This window comes from Mustela nigripes, chromosome 12 (assembly GCF_022355385.1).
Source record: "Mustela nigripes isolate SB6536 chromosome 12, MUSNIG.SB6536, whole genome shotgun sequence".
NCBI lineage: Eukaryota > Metazoa > Chordata > Mammalia > Carnivora > Mustelidae > Mustela > Mustela nigripes.
In genome coordinates this window covers 67,495,873-67,514,554 of record NC_081568.1, presented here as the reverse complement: position 1 = coordinate 67,514,554, position 18,682 = coordinate 67,495,873, and the positions used below count along the sequence as shown (strand labels likewise).

Sequence of the window (18,682 nt, the reverse complement as noted above, 5' to 3'; positions counted from 1 at the left end):
TCACTGCCAGGTCTTACTGGTGACCTCACAATTAACAGAGCCATTGCCAACCTCCTACATACCCCTAGGGAGTCTATGCGAACTCACTTCACCATGGAAACAAGATCAGTGGAGCAAACTCATCAAGGGCCATAGCACTGGTACTCGGAGACATGGAAAATGTACTGCAACTTCTTTTCCAGATTCAACTAAAGGTCAAATAACTAAAGGTCAAAATAACTAATTTACTCGACATTATTTACTGAGGGCATACTGCAGGTCAGCGGATGTGCCCAGATGCAGCAAATATAGCAGGGCACTAAATGTGTTAAAACAGACAGTCTTAAGCATCTTTGCTAATACAGACAGTCCCCCAATTACAACGGGGTTGACTTATAAGAACACAACCTGGCGATGGTAAAAAGACATGCGTGTTCAGTAGAAACCATACTTCAGAATCTGGATCTGGGGGTGTCTGGGTGGCTCAGTTGATTAAGCGTCTGCCTTTGGCTCAGGTCATCATCTCAGCGTCCTGAGATCAAGTCTTCTATCAGCTTCACGCTCAGTGGAGAGCCTGTTTCTCTTTCTCCCTCTGCCCCTAAGCCCAATGGGCTCTCTCTCTCACTCGTGTCTGTCTCAAATAAATAAATAAAATCTTTAATAAAAGAATCCTAACTTTGGATCTTTTCCTGGGCTGGTGACATGCATAGAATCCTCTTTCGTGAGTCTGGGCAGCAGGTAAGCAACTGACTCTCCTCCTACAACTGACTCGCCTCCTACCCACGGAACCATTCTGTTTCTCACTTTCACTATAGTATTCAATAAATAACATAAAATAGACAATACTATATTATTTTGTGCTGGATGATTTTGCCCAACTGTAGGCTAAGGTAAGTGTTCTGAACACATTCAAGGTAGGCTAGGCTGAGGGATGGTGTTCTGTAGGTTAGGTGAAGTGAATGCATTTTTAACTTGCAGTGTTTTCAATTTGTGATGGGTTTATAGGGAGGCAAACCCATCATCAATCAAGGAAGATCTGTAAATAAGGAGTTTCCTTATTGTCGATTTTAAGTCTTCTTTCTCATTTTGCATGCACATGTGCAGAAAGTGTTATTACTTTTCCATTTAGGACCCTTGAATAATTCAAATATTCTCCCCTTATTCCCATTTTGAATGGCATTAGGTAATTTCCAAGAAATTATATTGGTGTTTTACCAACTTAGAGGGAAAAATAAATCTTGTGCCAACAAAGTTCTTCCTTACATGGCCTGTTTCTTAACTTCACGATCCCCGAATACTAATCTGTGACTAGGTAGTATTGAAAGAACACAATTGAGCTTCCTTTTTCCCCACCTTTCTCTACTCTCTCTTTTGTCCCAATAATGAGTACATGGGCTCAAAAAGCTATGGTAATATCAGGCTAACTTAAGAGGTCATACACCTGAGGAGCTGAAAAAATCTGGCAAAAACCAGGAAATCCAAAGCACTCTGCACACACCAGACCACATCAGGAATATCACATCCATGCATCACGTTGTAAAAAAGACATCATTAAACAAGAACATATCCAAACCAGAAATTAGGGGTCACTTTGTTCCAAATTCCAACCAGAGAAGAAATCATTCATCAACACCTCTGGTAAATATTTAATATTCTGCTTACGCATTTCAATCATTAAGACGGCAGTCACGGCTCTGAAGCAATCCAGGCCTCTAATGGACAGCAGTAAGGCTCAGAAATATTTCTTAAAAAGGTCCAGAAGGCTTCTTCACTACCACGTTAAATCATGAGTCCTGACTGTACTTCCTAAGCACCTTTCCACATTTCAAATACAGGACAAATACTCTCGTGTCCTCTCTGTATGTGGCCAGTTACTGTAACCATCCCTGATAAGAAATCTGTCTTCATTCTTTTCGTTTTACTTGGATGCTTGCTAGTTTATCAACATCATTCTTACATATTATTTTGTTTTTAAGGTATGGAAGTGAATGTTCAATTAAAAAATGTCTAGAACTTAAGATGAGTTGAAGTAACAGATTATAAGAAAAGTAGCACATTAAGAACCTGGTACAGACTGGTATAGGACAACAAGAGAGGAAGTACTTTTATTTATAATTATTTACCATTCTTTATTAGGAAATATTTCAAACTGTCAGAAATATACAAGACAACAGAGTGTCTAGGAATCCATTCTCAGTATTTAAGAAATGTTCACATTTATGTACGGTAGATAATTTTTTAAAAAATATAACAATCTCTTGATTCAGTTGAAATGGACCTGCACACCTTCCCAAAACCAATTCCCTTCTCTTATTGCTAAGAGACAACTACTACACTGAAGATATATGTTTTGCACTCATGTTTTAAATTTCCACTACATATGTATCGTCTTTACAAGTACTATGATGAGCATGCTTGGACCTATCTAAAAAGATTCACTCTAGTGGCCATACTGAGTATAGACTATAGGTGGGAGAAAGGCCACATGAAGACAGGTTATCAGTGGCTCAAGTAGAAGGTAGAGCTCACGATGTTTAAATGTGCACTCCAAAGGAAAGAAAGGAATTCAGGACAACACTACAACTTTGGCCCTTGCCGAATGACCATCAGCAGGACAAAACGGAGAGGAGAATTTGGAGTTGGAGTGGAAGAAATGATGACTTCAGTTTGAAACAGGTTTGATATATCTATTAGACCTCATGTGGAAAAGTCAAATACATATCTGGACATACAAATTTGGAGCTCAACAGAGAGGTCTAAATTAGAATTACCTATTTTGGAATCCCTGGCGTTATAGTTGACATTTAAGCTATGAGACCGGGTAAGATCCCCAAATAAGAAAGCCCATGACTGAGCACTAGGTCACCCCTGTTAGGGAAGTACAGAGAAGAAGAATGGTCTATGAAGCAGCCAGAGAGGAAGCAGTCAGGGTGCAGTATGGGCTGGATGGCAAGTGATAGAGACATGTATCAAGAAGGAGGGACGGCATGGTCAGCTATTCCCATTGCTGCTGCGGGTGAAGTAAGAGAAGAATGCATCAGTAACCCCAAGTGAATACTTGTCTCTGTCAGACCCACCTCCTCCTCCATCCTTTGCAATTAACTATTCTGAAATATAGACATTTGTTTATAATTCAAATAAAATGTTAGAACAACTACCACTCAGTGCCTTCTTTCATTAATGCTAAATGTGTTATCAATTTCAATGGAAGATGGGGAAAATGTACTCTGTAAATTCTCTTAGCAATCTAGGATGAAATGACATATCTATAGCAGAACACATGGATTTATTTGAAGGGTTAAGGACTTTCTTGTCTCGTTACCTAACGACTTTAATGCCACATGGCCAGTACTTATTCCACCTATCATAAGCTCGAAATGAATTATTTTTTATTTGGTAGACTCAACACATGAATTTTAGCACTTTGTGTACCTATCATACAATATTACACATTGATTCTTACCTTATATGGTACTTAACACAGTCCCTAGGAGGCTACCCATGCTCATTCTCTTCTCATTTCTGCTTCCTACACATTCTTCTGTAATTTTTGAAGGCTGTGTAGGAAAGTGAAGGTTATAGGAAAACAAGGAAATCAACCCATCATCTCTGCAGGTGTGTATTTTATAGTTACTTTGCTCACTTGGCCATGAGAAGTCACTATGTCATTTATTTGTACTTGAATGGGGAAGTGTCAGAGTCCTTTTGGAAATCAGATCCTAGAGGCCACTTTAGCATTAAAAATTTGAAAGGGATTTTGGTGGAAGAATGTTAGTGAGAGATCTTCATTTAACTGCTCAACCAACCAAAAGACATTTCCTGGAATGCAAGGGCTAATTAGGTTTATAGGTTTTCTTTTGGCCATATTTAAACAGATTGGTGTACAAATCACCCATGGGTCTACCACTAGTTATCAACCTAATTTAATATTCCTCATTCATTTAATTAATTAAAGATATCTGGTAGGCATTTCTAAAAGTCTAGAAGATTATTTCAAGCACAGACAAAAATATTTTCCATTCCTCATTTCCATTTTGCTTAAACACATTTTAAGCCCTTATGGTGATGCCAGATAATTCTGAAGTAACTTACTGTACCTTAAAAGGTGAAGACACAGACACTGAGAGGGTAAGTTAATTGTCTAAGGTAACACAGGATGATTACAATAGGGGAACTTGGATTCAAACCCACACCAGGGCTCCTGAGTCCATACTCTTAATTTAAGGAGCCAAGAAGCTCCAGAAGTAAGCTTGTTACCTCAAGCATTCCACTTGCAATTACTAATGACTAAGGTTTTTTTTCCCTTTAAACTTCATATAATTTTAAAAATATATATATGTATTCAGTTTTAGCTGCATGTAGAAGGAGCTCTTCCTCAATGGAGTTTTTCAGTGCTTGGGGTATGTGTATAGGCTGTAGCATATGAAATTGCTTTTTATTGTATGTCAGACATTCGTATATTGACAATTTCATACAATTCAACCTATCCAGAACAAACCTTAACCATAAAGAATAAGGCAGAGGACATGGCCATGGAAAGACTAAATCCAGTATTTTGTCACATGATGTAAGCATAAGCAAGTTATATAACCTCCTTGGTTCTTACTTCTGTCATTGTTAGAGTAAAAAATGGTAAGGTGTAAGAAATTAAAAGTTTAACCTGTAAAAAATTGTCATCAACTGCAATGTTCAAAACAAACACTATGTACCCTTCCAAATAAGAAAGCCAAAGAGCCCCAATCACAAAAGGTGGAACTCATCAAAGCATCTGTATAACTCAGAATATGTTTCCCAGAAAATGTGAAAACAAGCGATCTCGGGAAATTATAACTGAGCTGTGCATCCATCCAGGAAACTAAGAGCCAATGGTCCTGAAAAGATTCTCATAAAAGATAAAATGGAAGCTCTGAGATCACTGAATTAAAAAAGGAAAGGTTAAGGGCCTTGTGGTTCTGTTTGAAAACTGAAGCTGCCATAGGCCAGTAGGTTTTGAAATGGGCTTCTTCATAGAGACTTCACTGAGCATCCAACCGGAGGCTACAGAGATGAGATCACAGTGGCTACCAAAAAGACCTCATAGTCTGAGAAACAAACTGAGGGTTTGGGGGGAGGGGTGATGGGGTGAGCCTGGTGGTATTAATGGGGGCAGGTATTGCTTGGAGAACTGAGTGTGGTGCATAAACAATGAATTCTGGAACACTGGGGAAAAAATTAAATTAAAAAAACAAACAAACAACTCACAGACGACTAACACGTTCCGTATCACACAGATGAACACAAGAAAGAGAATTCAAGGGGCACTGTTTTTTTCTCATTTCTGCACATTACCTTTCTTTTTCTTCTGACCATGAGCCTGAAGATGAGAAGACCCACCAACTGATTTAATTAAGCATATAAATCACACTTTACTTTTCATAATGGGCACTCGATACATCCTAGCCCATATAGGATAATGATGTCAGAATTACTACCTACTGACCTGGATAGTAAACCAAAACTATGAAAGAAAGTTAGATAGACCCAGTTGAGACGTTTAAAGTCTGATCTTCATAGACTACTGAGGCTTTGTAACATTTTTAAATGTATTCTATACTCTGGATTAATTTCCTTAAACACCACTCATTCGTTTAAAGAACACTCTTGCCAAATTTGGTTCACTTTTCAGCCTTAGGAGCTAGGCTGATGCTTGGCAGATAAAAATGGGTGTGAGTGTCTGTGTAAAGCTTAGCCAGGACAAAGGCAACATTAAGAGTGAAATTAAAGCAACCCTTTCCTATCTTATGGATAACAGCTTCCTGTCCATTAAATGAAATGATATATGTGAAAGCACTTTATACAACTATAAATCTCTACAGAGAGCAAACTATGCTTGTACTCTACCTTACAAAGCCCTAAGTATTTTATCTCTAGATAACTAAGATTTTCAATTCAATGCAAAAGCCTGTTATGTTTCCTGGGCTATGACTGTTAATAGGATCTCTAGCAGACAGTAAATAAAATCAGAGGCCTAAAAATCACACCACCCACACAATACAGAGTTACAGCATTGCCTCATGCTTTCTTTGGGTCTTGCAATTTATCTGGGACTTATTATTTATTCAACTTATCCAACATGTAGACTTCAAATCCATATATGGGTATGAAACTCTTCAGGTTTGATTCAACAACTACCCAAAGAATACATATGAATTACAGTTCTCACTGACTCAGGATAAGCAAGAATAAGTTGCTTTAAAGAGTTGAAGACACATGTTTTATTGAATTACCCTCCTAATTAGTAAGAACACAGACTGCTCCTGCAAACTGAGAGTAATTATTTCAACAAACTGATATTATTCCAAAATGAGACAGTTCATCTAGAAAATGTTATGCTATTTAGATTTCACTACAGATGCCAACAGAAAGAATAAATGTATTTATTATTTACATACACAAAAAGAAGAAACACACAAAACTTTAAAATTCAGTTCTATTAATATATATGCTAATCATATTTCTCTCTCTCTCTCTCTCTCTCTCTCTATATATATATATATATATAAAATGATCCATGAATAGGAATCTGACCATTTAGAACAGAAGTAAGATGTTATGCAAGATGCTAAACTGGATCTGCCCTATGTTATTATAAAACCATATATATAATTCTATTTTCTGGCTATATATGCCAAAAAATAGAAATACTCAAATTGACTTACTACAGAGTGAGATTTTTTTATTTTTGTTTTTTAAAGGGGCAGGGGCAAAGGGAGAGGGAGAGAGAGAATCACAAGTAGGCTCCACACCTAGCACAGAACTTTGACATGGGACTCGAAATCACAGCCCTGAGATCATGACCTGAGCTGATAGCAAGTCAGACGCTTAGCCAACTGAGCCACCCAGGCACCTCTACAGAGCGAGTTTTTAAGCAACTTTTTCGATAGAACTTTAAAATGGTAAGAGTTTAACTTTATGGTTGAAATGCATTATAATATATATAATAAATAACATCATATGTTGAAAATTATCATCTTACTTTTTAAGCCCTGACTCAATTTTTTCTCTATATCTTGACAGTGCCCAACTATTCCTTTGAAGAGAAGAAAATAATCTTGAAACTCTTCAGGAATTAAAATAAATACCCAGGTTGTAGAGATATCTAAGAAAGAAGTTTTAGCTGCCTCAACTTTACTGTTTGATTAGTAATAATTATACTGGAACAACTATCTCATTCAAGTTTCACATGTAGTAAGCTAAATACTGTGTAGACCTACAGAGGTGAGCAGGAGATTCTAGAAGCAAGGAGAAAAGAAGTGATGTCTCCTCTCTCTGTCTCTCTCTCACACATACACTTATTTATTTATTTTATTTTTTAGTTAACATGGAATGTATTACTTGCTTCAGGGGTATAGGTCTGTAAATCATCAGTCTTACACAATTCACGGCATTCATCATAGCACATATCCTTCCCAGTGTCCTTCACCCAGCCACCCTATCCCTCCCCCACAAACCCTCTAGCAACCCTCAGATTTGATTCCTGAGATGAAGAGTCTCTTACAGTTTGTCCTCCTCCCAATCCCATCATTTTATTTTTTTCCACCCAACCCCCAATGACCCCCTGCCCTGACTCTAAAATTCCTCATATCAGAAAGATTGTATGATATTTGCCTTTCTCTAATTGACTTATTTCACTTAGCATAATACCCTCTAGTTCCATCCATGTCTTTGCAAATGGCAAGATTTTGTGGGTTTTGATGGCTGCATAGTATTCCATTATAATATATATATATATATATATATACACACACATATGTATATATATACACATACGTATATATATACATATGTATGTATGTATGTATGTATATATACAGGTGCCCATCGACAGACATCTAGGCTCTTTCCATAGTTTGGCTATTGTGGACATTGCTGCTATAAACATTCGGGTGCATGTGCTCCTTCGGATCACTACACTTGTATCTTTAGGGTAAATACTCAGTAGTGAGACTATTGGGTCATAGGATAGCCCTCTTTTCAACTTTTTGAGGAACCTCCATACTGTTTTCCAGAATAGCTGCACCAGCTTGCATTCCTACCAACAGTGTAGCAGAGTTCCCCTTTCTCCACATCCTTGCCTACATCTGTCCTCTCCTTAACTTGTTCATTTTAGCCATTCTGACTGGTGTGAGGTGCTATCTCACTGTGGTTTCAATTTGCTGAGTGATGTTGAGAACTTTTTCATGTGTCTATTGGCCATTACATATACACTCATTTATTGTAAATTGGCATTATATCTTCTGACCCCAAACTTCCCAAACATCCCAAACTTTTTAGTTTTAGTAGCTATTTTATGGATTCCTTAGGATTTTTCACATGTATAACCACATTGTCTGCAAATAAAAACAATTTTACCTCCTCCTGTTCTATCTACACATCTTTAATTTTTAAATTAGTTTATTTACTTTTTTTATGGTACTGGTTAAGACCTCTGGTGCAAGATTGAATAGAAGTAGTTAAAATGGATATCCTCATCTTATTACTGATAATACACACACAGTCTTCTGCTCTTAAAAATTATGTCAATCATGTGTTTTTGTTTTGTTTTGTTGATGTGCATTGACAGGTTTTGGTAGGTACAATCTTGTCTTAGTTTGCTAAGAATTTTTATCAGAAATTACTGTTAAATTCTGTCAAACTCTTTTTCTGTATTCATTGGCATTGTTGTATAGTTTCTCTCTTTCATTTGTTTCAATATAGTGAATTACACTGATAGATATTTTTAAGGTTAAGCCATCCTTGTATTCTTGTGAAACCTTCCTAGTCATGATATATTACTCTTTTTAACCTATTGCTGAATTTGGTATTTTAGTATCTATGGTCCTGTGAAACTAGACTATAGCCCCCCCCCCCACCCCGGCAGTATCTTTTTCTGGTTTTCATTTGTCTGTTTGTTAGAGGGAGAGAGAGATGGGGGAAGGAGTAGCAGAGGGAGAGAGAGAGAGAGAGAGAATCCTAAGTAGGCTCCACTCCCAGCACACAGCCCGATGTGTGGCTCAACTCCAAAACCCTGAGATCATGACCTGAGCTGAAATCAAGAGTCAGACACCCAAGTAATTGAGCCACCCAGGTGCCCCTCTTTACCTGCTTTTGATATCAGGATAATTCTGGACTCATTTTGATATCAGGATTTGATATCCTGATTTGATATCAAGATAATTCTGGACTCAAAGTACTGGGAACTGTTCTGTCCCTTTCATATGATTTTAAAGAATCTGGTATTTCATCCATAGATGATTAACAAAATTCACTAATAAATACATTTGGACCTGGAATTTTCTTTGTGGGAGAAATTTTAACTACAAAATTCAACTGTACTATATTTAGGGCTTCACAGGAGTTCCACATTATTTTTGTCAGTTTATTAATATGTATCTTTCAAAGATTTGTCCCTTTCACCTAGTGTTATGAACTTCCTTGACATAAAGTTGTTCACAGTATTAACTTATTATAACTCTAATTCCGAAGAAACTGTTGTGATGTCTCCCTTTTATCCTTTTATTCTTTTTTTTTATTAAAGATTTTTAAAAATTTATTTTTTTGACAGACAGAGATCACAAGTAGGCAGAGAAGCAGGCAGAGAGGGAGGAGGAAGTAGGCTCCCTGCTGAGCAGAGAGCCTGACACGGGGCTGGATCCCAGCCAAAGGCAGAAGCTTTAACCCGCTGAGCCACCCTTTTATTCTTAATATTGATAATTTGTGTTTTCTTTTTCTTTGTTCAATCTAGCTAGAGATATAGCAATTTTATTGTACTTTCTAGAAATTTAATTTTCCTCCACTTTTTCTGCTTTAACTTCAATGATTTTTGTTCTTACCTATATTACTTCCGTCTGTGCATTTTGGGTTCAATTTTCTCTTCTTTTCCTAATTTAACATTGAACTATCTTATTCCCTAACATTAAGTTTCTAATGTTTTATTTTCCCAGAAGTATTACTCAGCTGCATCCCATATATTTTGATATAGTGCTTTCATTTTCATTCACTTCAAAAATTTTTTAAGTTCCCTATTGAGTTCTTCTTTGATGTATGTACATTTGGTAGTATATTTATTGTTTCACTTATAATTAATACTAATTGTAATTAAATAATTGTACTTGTAATTAAATAAACACTAATTTATATTAATTTTCAGGCATTATTTTGTTGCTGATTTCCATTAATTCCACTGTTGTCAGAGAACACATTAATATGTTGTCAGCTATTTAAAATTTGTTGAGAAAAGCTGAATAGCCCCAACACATATGATCTGGAAGTGCCAGTTAAATCAAGTGGGTTGTGGTACTGTTCAGTCTTCCTATTTTTAAAAACAAATTTTTCTACAATACACAGACTGTGTACAGCAGTCAGTTGAGCATCTATTGGTTTCAGCTTGGATTGTGACCTTGGGGTCATGGGATTAAGTCCAGTGAGACGCTCTGGGCTCAGCAGGGACTCTGCTTGGGACTCTCTCTCTCCCTCTGCCCTTCCCCACATACTCCCCCCATACTCTCTGTCATAAATGCTTAAAATTTTTTTTAAAAAATTCTCTTTGTTCTACTAATTACCAAAATGCAAGTAAAGATGAGAAGAAAAAGAACAGTTTAACAATACCAGAAGTTTGTTGGTATGGGTATGGGAAAATACATAGCTGGCAAGAGGAAACAGCAATATAATCACCAGGAAGAGTAATCTGATAATATGTAATAAATATGAAGGAAGATGGTACGTCCATAGTCAACACATTACTGTTATGTACCTATCTAAGAGAAACTCTCACACATGTGCACACAAAACTCACATAAAGATGATCATCATTATACTGCTTGTAACTCCAGGAGAGAAAAACTAAAGGGGAGGGGGAGATGGATGAACGTCAATCAATAGGGGGATGGATAAATAAACTCTACTGTACACAAACACACACTGCAGTTTAAAGGATAGATGAGATGTGCTCACTTCAGCAGCATGTAGACTAAAACTGGAATGATACAGAGAACACTGGCAAGGCTCCTGTACAGGGAGAACAAGCAAATTCATGGAGCATTCCATATTTTTAAAAAATTAAATTAAAACAATACAAAAATGCAATATGAATTTTTAAAAGCCAAGTTCTAGAAAGATGTGTACAGTATGATTCCATTTGTGCAAATGTTTAAAATACAAAACAACACTGTTACAGATTTTTATGGATGCATACCTATTTAATATAATTATTAAGGCATGGATGGAAAATATGTATACAAATTTGAGAACAGTGGTTACATCTGGGGACTCAAGAAAATAAGATAGTTGTAGAAGAGCACCACAAGGGCTTCAATACCATGTGAAAATCTCAAAATAAAAATCTTAAGCAAAAAATGCTAAAATGTTAACGTTCATGAACCTGGGTGTTAGCTCTATTTAATCTCTGTGCTTTTCTGTACACTTGAATAGTTTTATAATTAGAGATTTAGATGCAGCTTTGAATGACTAAAAGATTAATAGAAAAATAGGCAATGCTTATGTGCATGTAATTCACAGAAGAAAGGTGAGTTAGGGAAAGAAACATTAAAAATTTGTAAAATATGGTTTAATACAAAAGGAACATTAGTATTCACTATGGACAAAGCTATGAAGAAAAGGGCAATCTTAGGTGCAACAGATGAGAGTGTAGACAGGTCTAGCATTTTTGGAAGGTGATTTGGCAGATGTATCAAATTTTCAGTATGAGGTGCCTGGGTGGCTCAGTCATTAAGCATCTGCCTTCGGCTCAGGTCATGATCTCAGGATCCTGGGATGGAGGCCCACAGCGGCCTCCATGCTTGGCAGGAAGCCGCCTTCTCCTCTCCTGCTCCTCCCATTGTATTCCCTCTCTGTGTGTGTCTCCCTCTGTCAAATAAATAAATAAAATCTTAAAAAAAAAAAATCAGTATGGTAAGGCCTGTGTTGCCTCCCCCTTCAAAGATAACATTTCCAGGAATATCCCTGGTAGTTACACTCATATAGGTGTACAAAGATCTATGTAACTGATTGTGGTATTGCAAAATTAGTGTTATTTGTGGTAGTGTAAAAATGGCACCAACCTAAAGCCTGGAAACATGGGACACTTTATTAATGGCCACTACCAGGGAGAATTGAGGCAAGATGCACCCACAATGTAGTCGATGCAAAGATCATGCCCGAGAACTGTGTTGTGCATGTGCCAAGCTTCATGTAGCAGACTTACTACCATGTACCATACCAGGCTCTTCTCTCCAACAGTGATTCTCAGTGGGTCTATTTGTATCCCCTACTACAGGGATGAGGTGCAGAATCTGGCAACGTCTAGACACATTTTTGGCTGCCCTGATGGGGTATCTAGTGGGTAGAGACCAAAGATGCTATTAAACATTCGACAAATGCACAAAACAGTCCCCCACAACAATTATCCTGCCCTAAAGGTCATTAGTGGCAAGGTTGAAAAATCCTGATCTGGTAGTAATTTATTTGCATTATTTCTCTAATCTCAACTACAACCATATGAAATAGGAAATATTTTTCCCTGTTTTAAATATCAAGAAGAATATCAGGGAGATTAAATATCTTACCGAAAGTAACAGAATATTTAGACGGCAGAGCTGCTTGCTCTTAACTAAGAAGTTACATTAGCATTTTAAGTAAATTATTGTGGTCTCATATTATAGAATATTATATGATTCTTTAAAAATTTACATAAATGGCATAAAATGATCTTGAGGCTACAAACTTATAGAAGATATATGTAATGTATATAGCTAATAAAATAGTAGTATTCTAAATGAATAAAGATCTGCCATTCACTTAAAAGTTACAGAAGACACATAATATATAATCCCATTTATATTATATAAGCAAAGTTAAGTATATGAAAATACCAGAAATATTATTTACCTCTGACCCTATCTATATACCCAAAGAAAATCCTAAGAACGGAATTTTCCTGAAAAGCTAATGATTTCAAAAAATTCATTTGAAAAATCTCAACATAAAAGTAATGTATAAAAATTTGCCATGATACAAAGCAAATGGTGATGGTGTGATCTCCAGAAATGTAAATAAGAGGCTCATGATCAGCAGGAGAGGATTGTGTAGACGGTAATGGACAGTTAACAGCAATGTCAAGGAACATCGTCAATAACAGTTCTTGGTTCTCATAAGTTCTACTGCAATGTAAACAAGTGTTTAGAGTAGCACTTAACTGAAATTTTGCAAATCTATGTATAATATGATGGAAAATTTTTTTGGATCATTGTGTTCTCTGGGAATTAAGAAACCTAGTAGTTCTCTTAATTTGGAACAATAAAGGTAACAAAAAGTATCTTCCATTACATGTATATGGTACAGAAAAATGAAAATGGTGAGGGGATAATTCAACTTGATGGCAAGTTGATAATTCAACTTGATGGCGTCTGGATGACTGAAGGCTCCTTAAATTGACAGAATTCATGAGGTGAGCCATTTTTGTCTGCAAAGAGTTTTTAACTACAAATTCAGTTTCTCAATAGAAATAATGCTGTTCCAGAGCAGCTGGTTGGCTCAGTCAGTTAAGCGTTTGACTCAATTTCAGCTCAGGTCATGATCATAAGATTCTGAGATGGAAGCCTGTGTCAGGCTCTGTGCTTGGCAGGGAGTCTACATCAGATTCTTTCCCTCTGCCCCTCCAAACCTTGCTCAAGCCCTGCCTCCATCCCTGCCTCTCTCAAATAAATAAATATTTTTTAAAAGAGAGAGAGAAGGAGAAAGAAAGAATGCTGTTCAGATTTACTGATTTTTCTTCAGGGAGCTTGGGTGTTTTATGACATTATTTGTCCATTTCGTCTAAGTCACTGAATTTCTTGTCACAAAGTTGTTAATTATAGTCCCTTGTTATCCCTTTATGCCTATTGCATTTGTAATGATGTCCTCCCTCTATTTACATTGAGCATTTGTGTTTTTTGCCATTTTTTTCTTAAAAATCGTTTATCGATTATTTTTATTTTTTAACGCACCAAGTTTTTAGCTCTTCAGCAAATTCTAGCCTCCTCAGCTCCTCTCATATCCCACCCCCGTCTTTTTAATTCAGTAAAAACCCCAGGATCGAGTTTTGCTCCTTCAGTGCCACAGCCTCCCTCAGGCTGTAAACTGGGACATATGCATGGATTCTTCATGGGTGTCTTTTCTCTCAGAAATGACTGCCATGTGCTACTGTTTGCCTGATGCCTGAAAAAACCACCGTTAATTCACGTAGTTTGCTTGATATTCTAGCTCCTGTTTCATCATGGCTCGAAGTCAAAGTTCTAGGAGTTCCAATAAAACTTTTTTTTTTTTTTTTTTAACTTAGATTAGGTTTGTTGTCTCACATTCAGTCAGGACCATGTCCTTTCTTTCTTTTCTTTCTTTCTTTTTTTTTAATTTTATTCACTTATTTGATAGAGAGACAGTGAGAGAGGGAACACAAACAAGGGGAGTGTAAGAGGGAGAAACAGGCTCTCGACGGAGCAGGGAGCCCAATGCAAGGCTCAATCCCAGGACCCGTGACCTGAGCCAAAGGCAGGCGCTTAATGGTTGAGCCACCCAGGTGTCCCTAAAAGTTTTTATTCTACTTGGAAACTTTTCAAACCAAATATTCCATGAAAATGACATGATATTAAACACAAAACAACAGAGATGATGACACTCAGGTTTAGAAGAGCCTAGAGTTCACCTTCTACTCTTAACCCTCCCCTTCATTCTCTCTCACTCCAAAATCTGAAACATGGCAACTTCTGAAAGAACACTTCAGAACTTCATAGTCCTGCAGAACTCAATCTTCAAATCACTTCCATAAAGGGTATTAACTTTCAAACCAGGCACACCTGGATTTGATTCCAAGCTTACTTCCTTGGAGACCTCAAGCAAATTCCTCAACTTCCTGATCAACAAAATGGGTATAAGGATACCTTCCTCACAGGATTACGATAAAAACTACTCAGGTAACTCTTAAAAACCACTAGGTACAATGTCCCAAACTGAACTGACTCATAAATTATTCTGTTTGTAGCTATTGTCACAGTCATGGCTGACTGTCATAAGAGAGATAAAGAATTCTATGCATTCCAAAGAACAAAACCAAGATTAATTCCAAGATCCCAGGATTTTCCAAAAGCATTTTCTAACAATGAAACCGGCAAGTGACATTAATAAATTCTTTGGTTTCAGAAGTGTTTATGGTATTGGACTCTGACAGGCATATTTTAAAGAAAACCCCTCTACTGTGTGCTAATTTATTGCTTTAAACTTTTGAGAATACTAATACAAGACAGCAACTAGAAGGAGTAAGGAAAGATAGTTAAAATTAAAATTAAGTAATTAAAATTAAAATTAAAATTCAGTAATTTCTGGGAGCTTAAGAGGCTCAGTCAGTTAAGCGTCTGACTCTTGATTTCAGCTCAGGTCAGGATCTCAGGGTTGTGAGATGGAGCCTGCTTAAGATCCTTTCTCTCTTCCTCCCCCTTACCCCTCCCCCCAACCCTCTCTGGGCCTCTCAAAAAAACTAGTAACTTCTATTATGTCAAATTCTTTTCTTGTATCTACTCCATGTCAATTTCCACCCTATACCTTGGATCAAAGAATTAAAATGATGTGAATGTTATACATCTCTGATAAATAAAACTGAAGTAACAAAAGATTTTCACCATGTACACACGTATGCTCACACACGCACTCACACATACACATAGACACAGAACACACACACACACACACACACACGGGTGTGACTTTGAATTTTACCTCCTAGCATTACCAGCTGCTTGATATGGGTGATTTACTCAATATCGATGAGCTTCAGCATCTCATCTATAAAATCAAGCAAGTGTATCTTAGTGGGTTTCTATGAAAATCAGCCATGCTGTATGGCAGTGTGAGTCTGAGTGTGTGTACGGTGTATCTTGGTGCTCAGTAAATACAGGTATTATATACTGAGCCTAGAGTCTTTCTTTTTAAAAATTGATGCAAATAGGATTCTATTTGCCAATTCTTATTGATCTGAAAAAGAAAAAGGTACAGGCGTCACCTGCTTCCTGCCCTTGTAGGTATAATTAATAGAAAAGTCCAATAGCTCTATTTCTTGCAGGCATGTCTCTTGTATGCCACTGCCAGGTTATGGAAAGCTACTCACACCTATGTATTTGTTGGAGCAGGTCACTTATTTTCTAAAAACGTGTAGACATACCACAATCAAAAGATTTTGTCAATGCAGCTTATAAACTATAAAGTACCTTAAAGACCTGTTATTACCACAATTATAACAATTGATAGCATTATGGAGGTCCTTCATTATCTTCTTTGGCACTTACATTGTATTTTTTTAAGTCTCCAAGACTAATTTATTGGAATCCATTTCAGAATTACAGGAATGGGAGGGAATATAAGCACTGAACAGAACTGAGTGTATATCTTCTAGAGGAATGGGTAATGGAAAGAAATGAGAGAAGGATTAAGTAGACAGTTGATTACGCAGTTCCAATATCGAGTCTGATGTATTCTCTTACAAGTCTATGGTGAGTTATTAATAGGTTCAGAACACGTAAGACCATGTGACCAAGCACCCCAAAATTGGACACTGTGCACTTGTGGAGTTTCCACAGCCAAAGCAAGAGCAGCCAAGTTATTAGAACACTTACTAAAATACTACAACTGAGCTAACTATAGGCAAATGTTTTGGAGCTCTCTTAAACCATACTAATGTGCAGTGCTGGGCTGTCCCCAGGGATGCTGTAGTATGTTATTCCAAAAGCATTTCAAATAGAAATAAGGGCTTTCCACATTCTTAAGCTTAGAACACATTCTAAATATGCACCAGTAGATTTGCTTCTCCTCTTTCATCTTTCCAACGGTTGACCTCCTTCATGACTGTACCTCTCTCCAAAGAAGATTGTGTCAAATCACATAGATTATGTAAGCTCTTGGGGGCTGACACGGAGAAAGAACTATGGAAACTGAAAAGGCAAAATAAACCATCAGGGGAATTAAATTAGTGGTCAAACATATTTCTTTAATTTACTATTCTACCAGCTTAAGTTTGGACCCAATTTTCAGGTGGTATTTGTAAACATGTCTTGTCCATTTTCCACTGACCACTCCAAAGCACCTATCCTGGAAGAATTCTTGAACCATCATTCTATTTCTTAAAGCTCAAATTTAAGATGTACAGGATGAAAATCTGGTTTAATCCTGACCTACAGATAACTTCAGCAGAAGAAATTTAAGCACATTAAGAAAAATAAAACCTATAAAGATTTCCTGTGTATATCTCCCTACATTATCACTCAAAACCAAAGATTTAAATATAACTATTTGAATATTACTACTTTTTATTTTAGAAGCCAAGTTGTTCCAGAACAAATTGTAAGTAGGCTTTCATACATATTCACTTCCTAACATGACACCAAGATCACATTTGCTTTCATATTAAATTTCATCAATTCTACGATGTGGTCTGTTTTATAACACAACCCTATGTAAAAGCTGATAAATGTGAAAATTATCCACTGGAATTAACTAAATATAATATTTCTATTTTTTATGAGACCTCTTTATATCATTATTAAATTAATGACACAGATATTAACTATCTAAGGCTCTTTATTTTCATAACATTTCCTCAATCATGACTCATATAGCTGGAAGACATCTGTCTATACTCATATTACCAGAGAAATTATATTGCTTTGGTTTTTAATAAAAGGCTATACATTGGAAATCTTGGCTCCATTTAAATAAACAGAATTATTTGGATATCAATTTACATTTAGGAAATAAGTCTGAATGCTTTTGACTAAGATCTACTTCCCGAAAGGTTGATTTGGATTTTTTAAGTTTGTTTGGACTTACTTGTTTATTTTATTTGAACCTGACACTAACAATGTTGGTCTTTTTCACAGCAATGGGATATATGAAGCAGCATTGGAATATGATACCTAGATTCACATCCTAACTGTGCAAAGACACTAAGTGTACAACTTCCTATTTTGTATATTTTATTTGTATAACTCCAAATGAGTGGCTTTCCTTGTTCTCATAAATCCTTAAGAATTTTAAATCTTGTACACTATAATATGAGCGATCAGTAGCTAATTCTGTTCCTTATCAATCAATGCAGTGTTTAAAAACATCCCCTAAGGACTGCTTTAGTAATAACAACTTTCAGATAACAAAAAAGTTTTTTTGTGTTGTTTCAGATGGAATTACTCCCCAAACTGATCTTTAAACACAATTCCTATCAAAGTCCAGCAGACCCTATGTCAATATTAACAATCTGATCCTAAAATTTTGATAGAAATGCAAAGGATAGAGAATAGCCAAAACATTTTTTGAAAAGAAATCAAACTTGAAGTTCCCAAACTCAAAATATATTACATAAGGATAAACATATTTATGTATATAAAGAAGAATACGAATTATTCAAAAGTAAACTTGTATTTATGGTTGACTTTCAACAAAAGTCCTATGGCATTTCATGAGGAAAGAATGAACTTTCCAATAAACAGTGTTGAGAGAAATTGGATATATACATGCAAAGAGATTAATCTGGACCCTGACTTCACACCATACACAAAAACTAACTCAGGATAAATCATAGACCTAAATATGAAAACCAGAAGTATGGAAGAAGACCTATGCCACCAGTGGGAGAAAGTCTATGCAACTGTAAGTTAGACACAGAGTTCTT

At 36.4% G+C, this 18,682-nt stretch overlaps 1 protein-coding gene and 1 non-coding gene across 2 annotated transcripts in view; one reads left to right on the top strand and one right to left on the bottom strand.

The window, feature by feature from the left end:
* Positions 1 to 18,682, bottom strand: part of ADAMTS19 (ADAM metallopeptidase with thrombospondin type 1 motif 19) — a 251,991-nt gene that overhangs the window by 220,744 nt on the left and 12,565 nt on the right. The gene's annotated exons all lie outside the window — the stretch shown is intronic.
* LOC132028986 (U6 spliceosomal RNA) lies at positions 10,943 to 11,049 on the top strand. Its single transcript, XR_009407632.1, has one exon. It is a non-coding gene; the product is annotated as a U6 spliceosomal RNA (small nuclear RNA).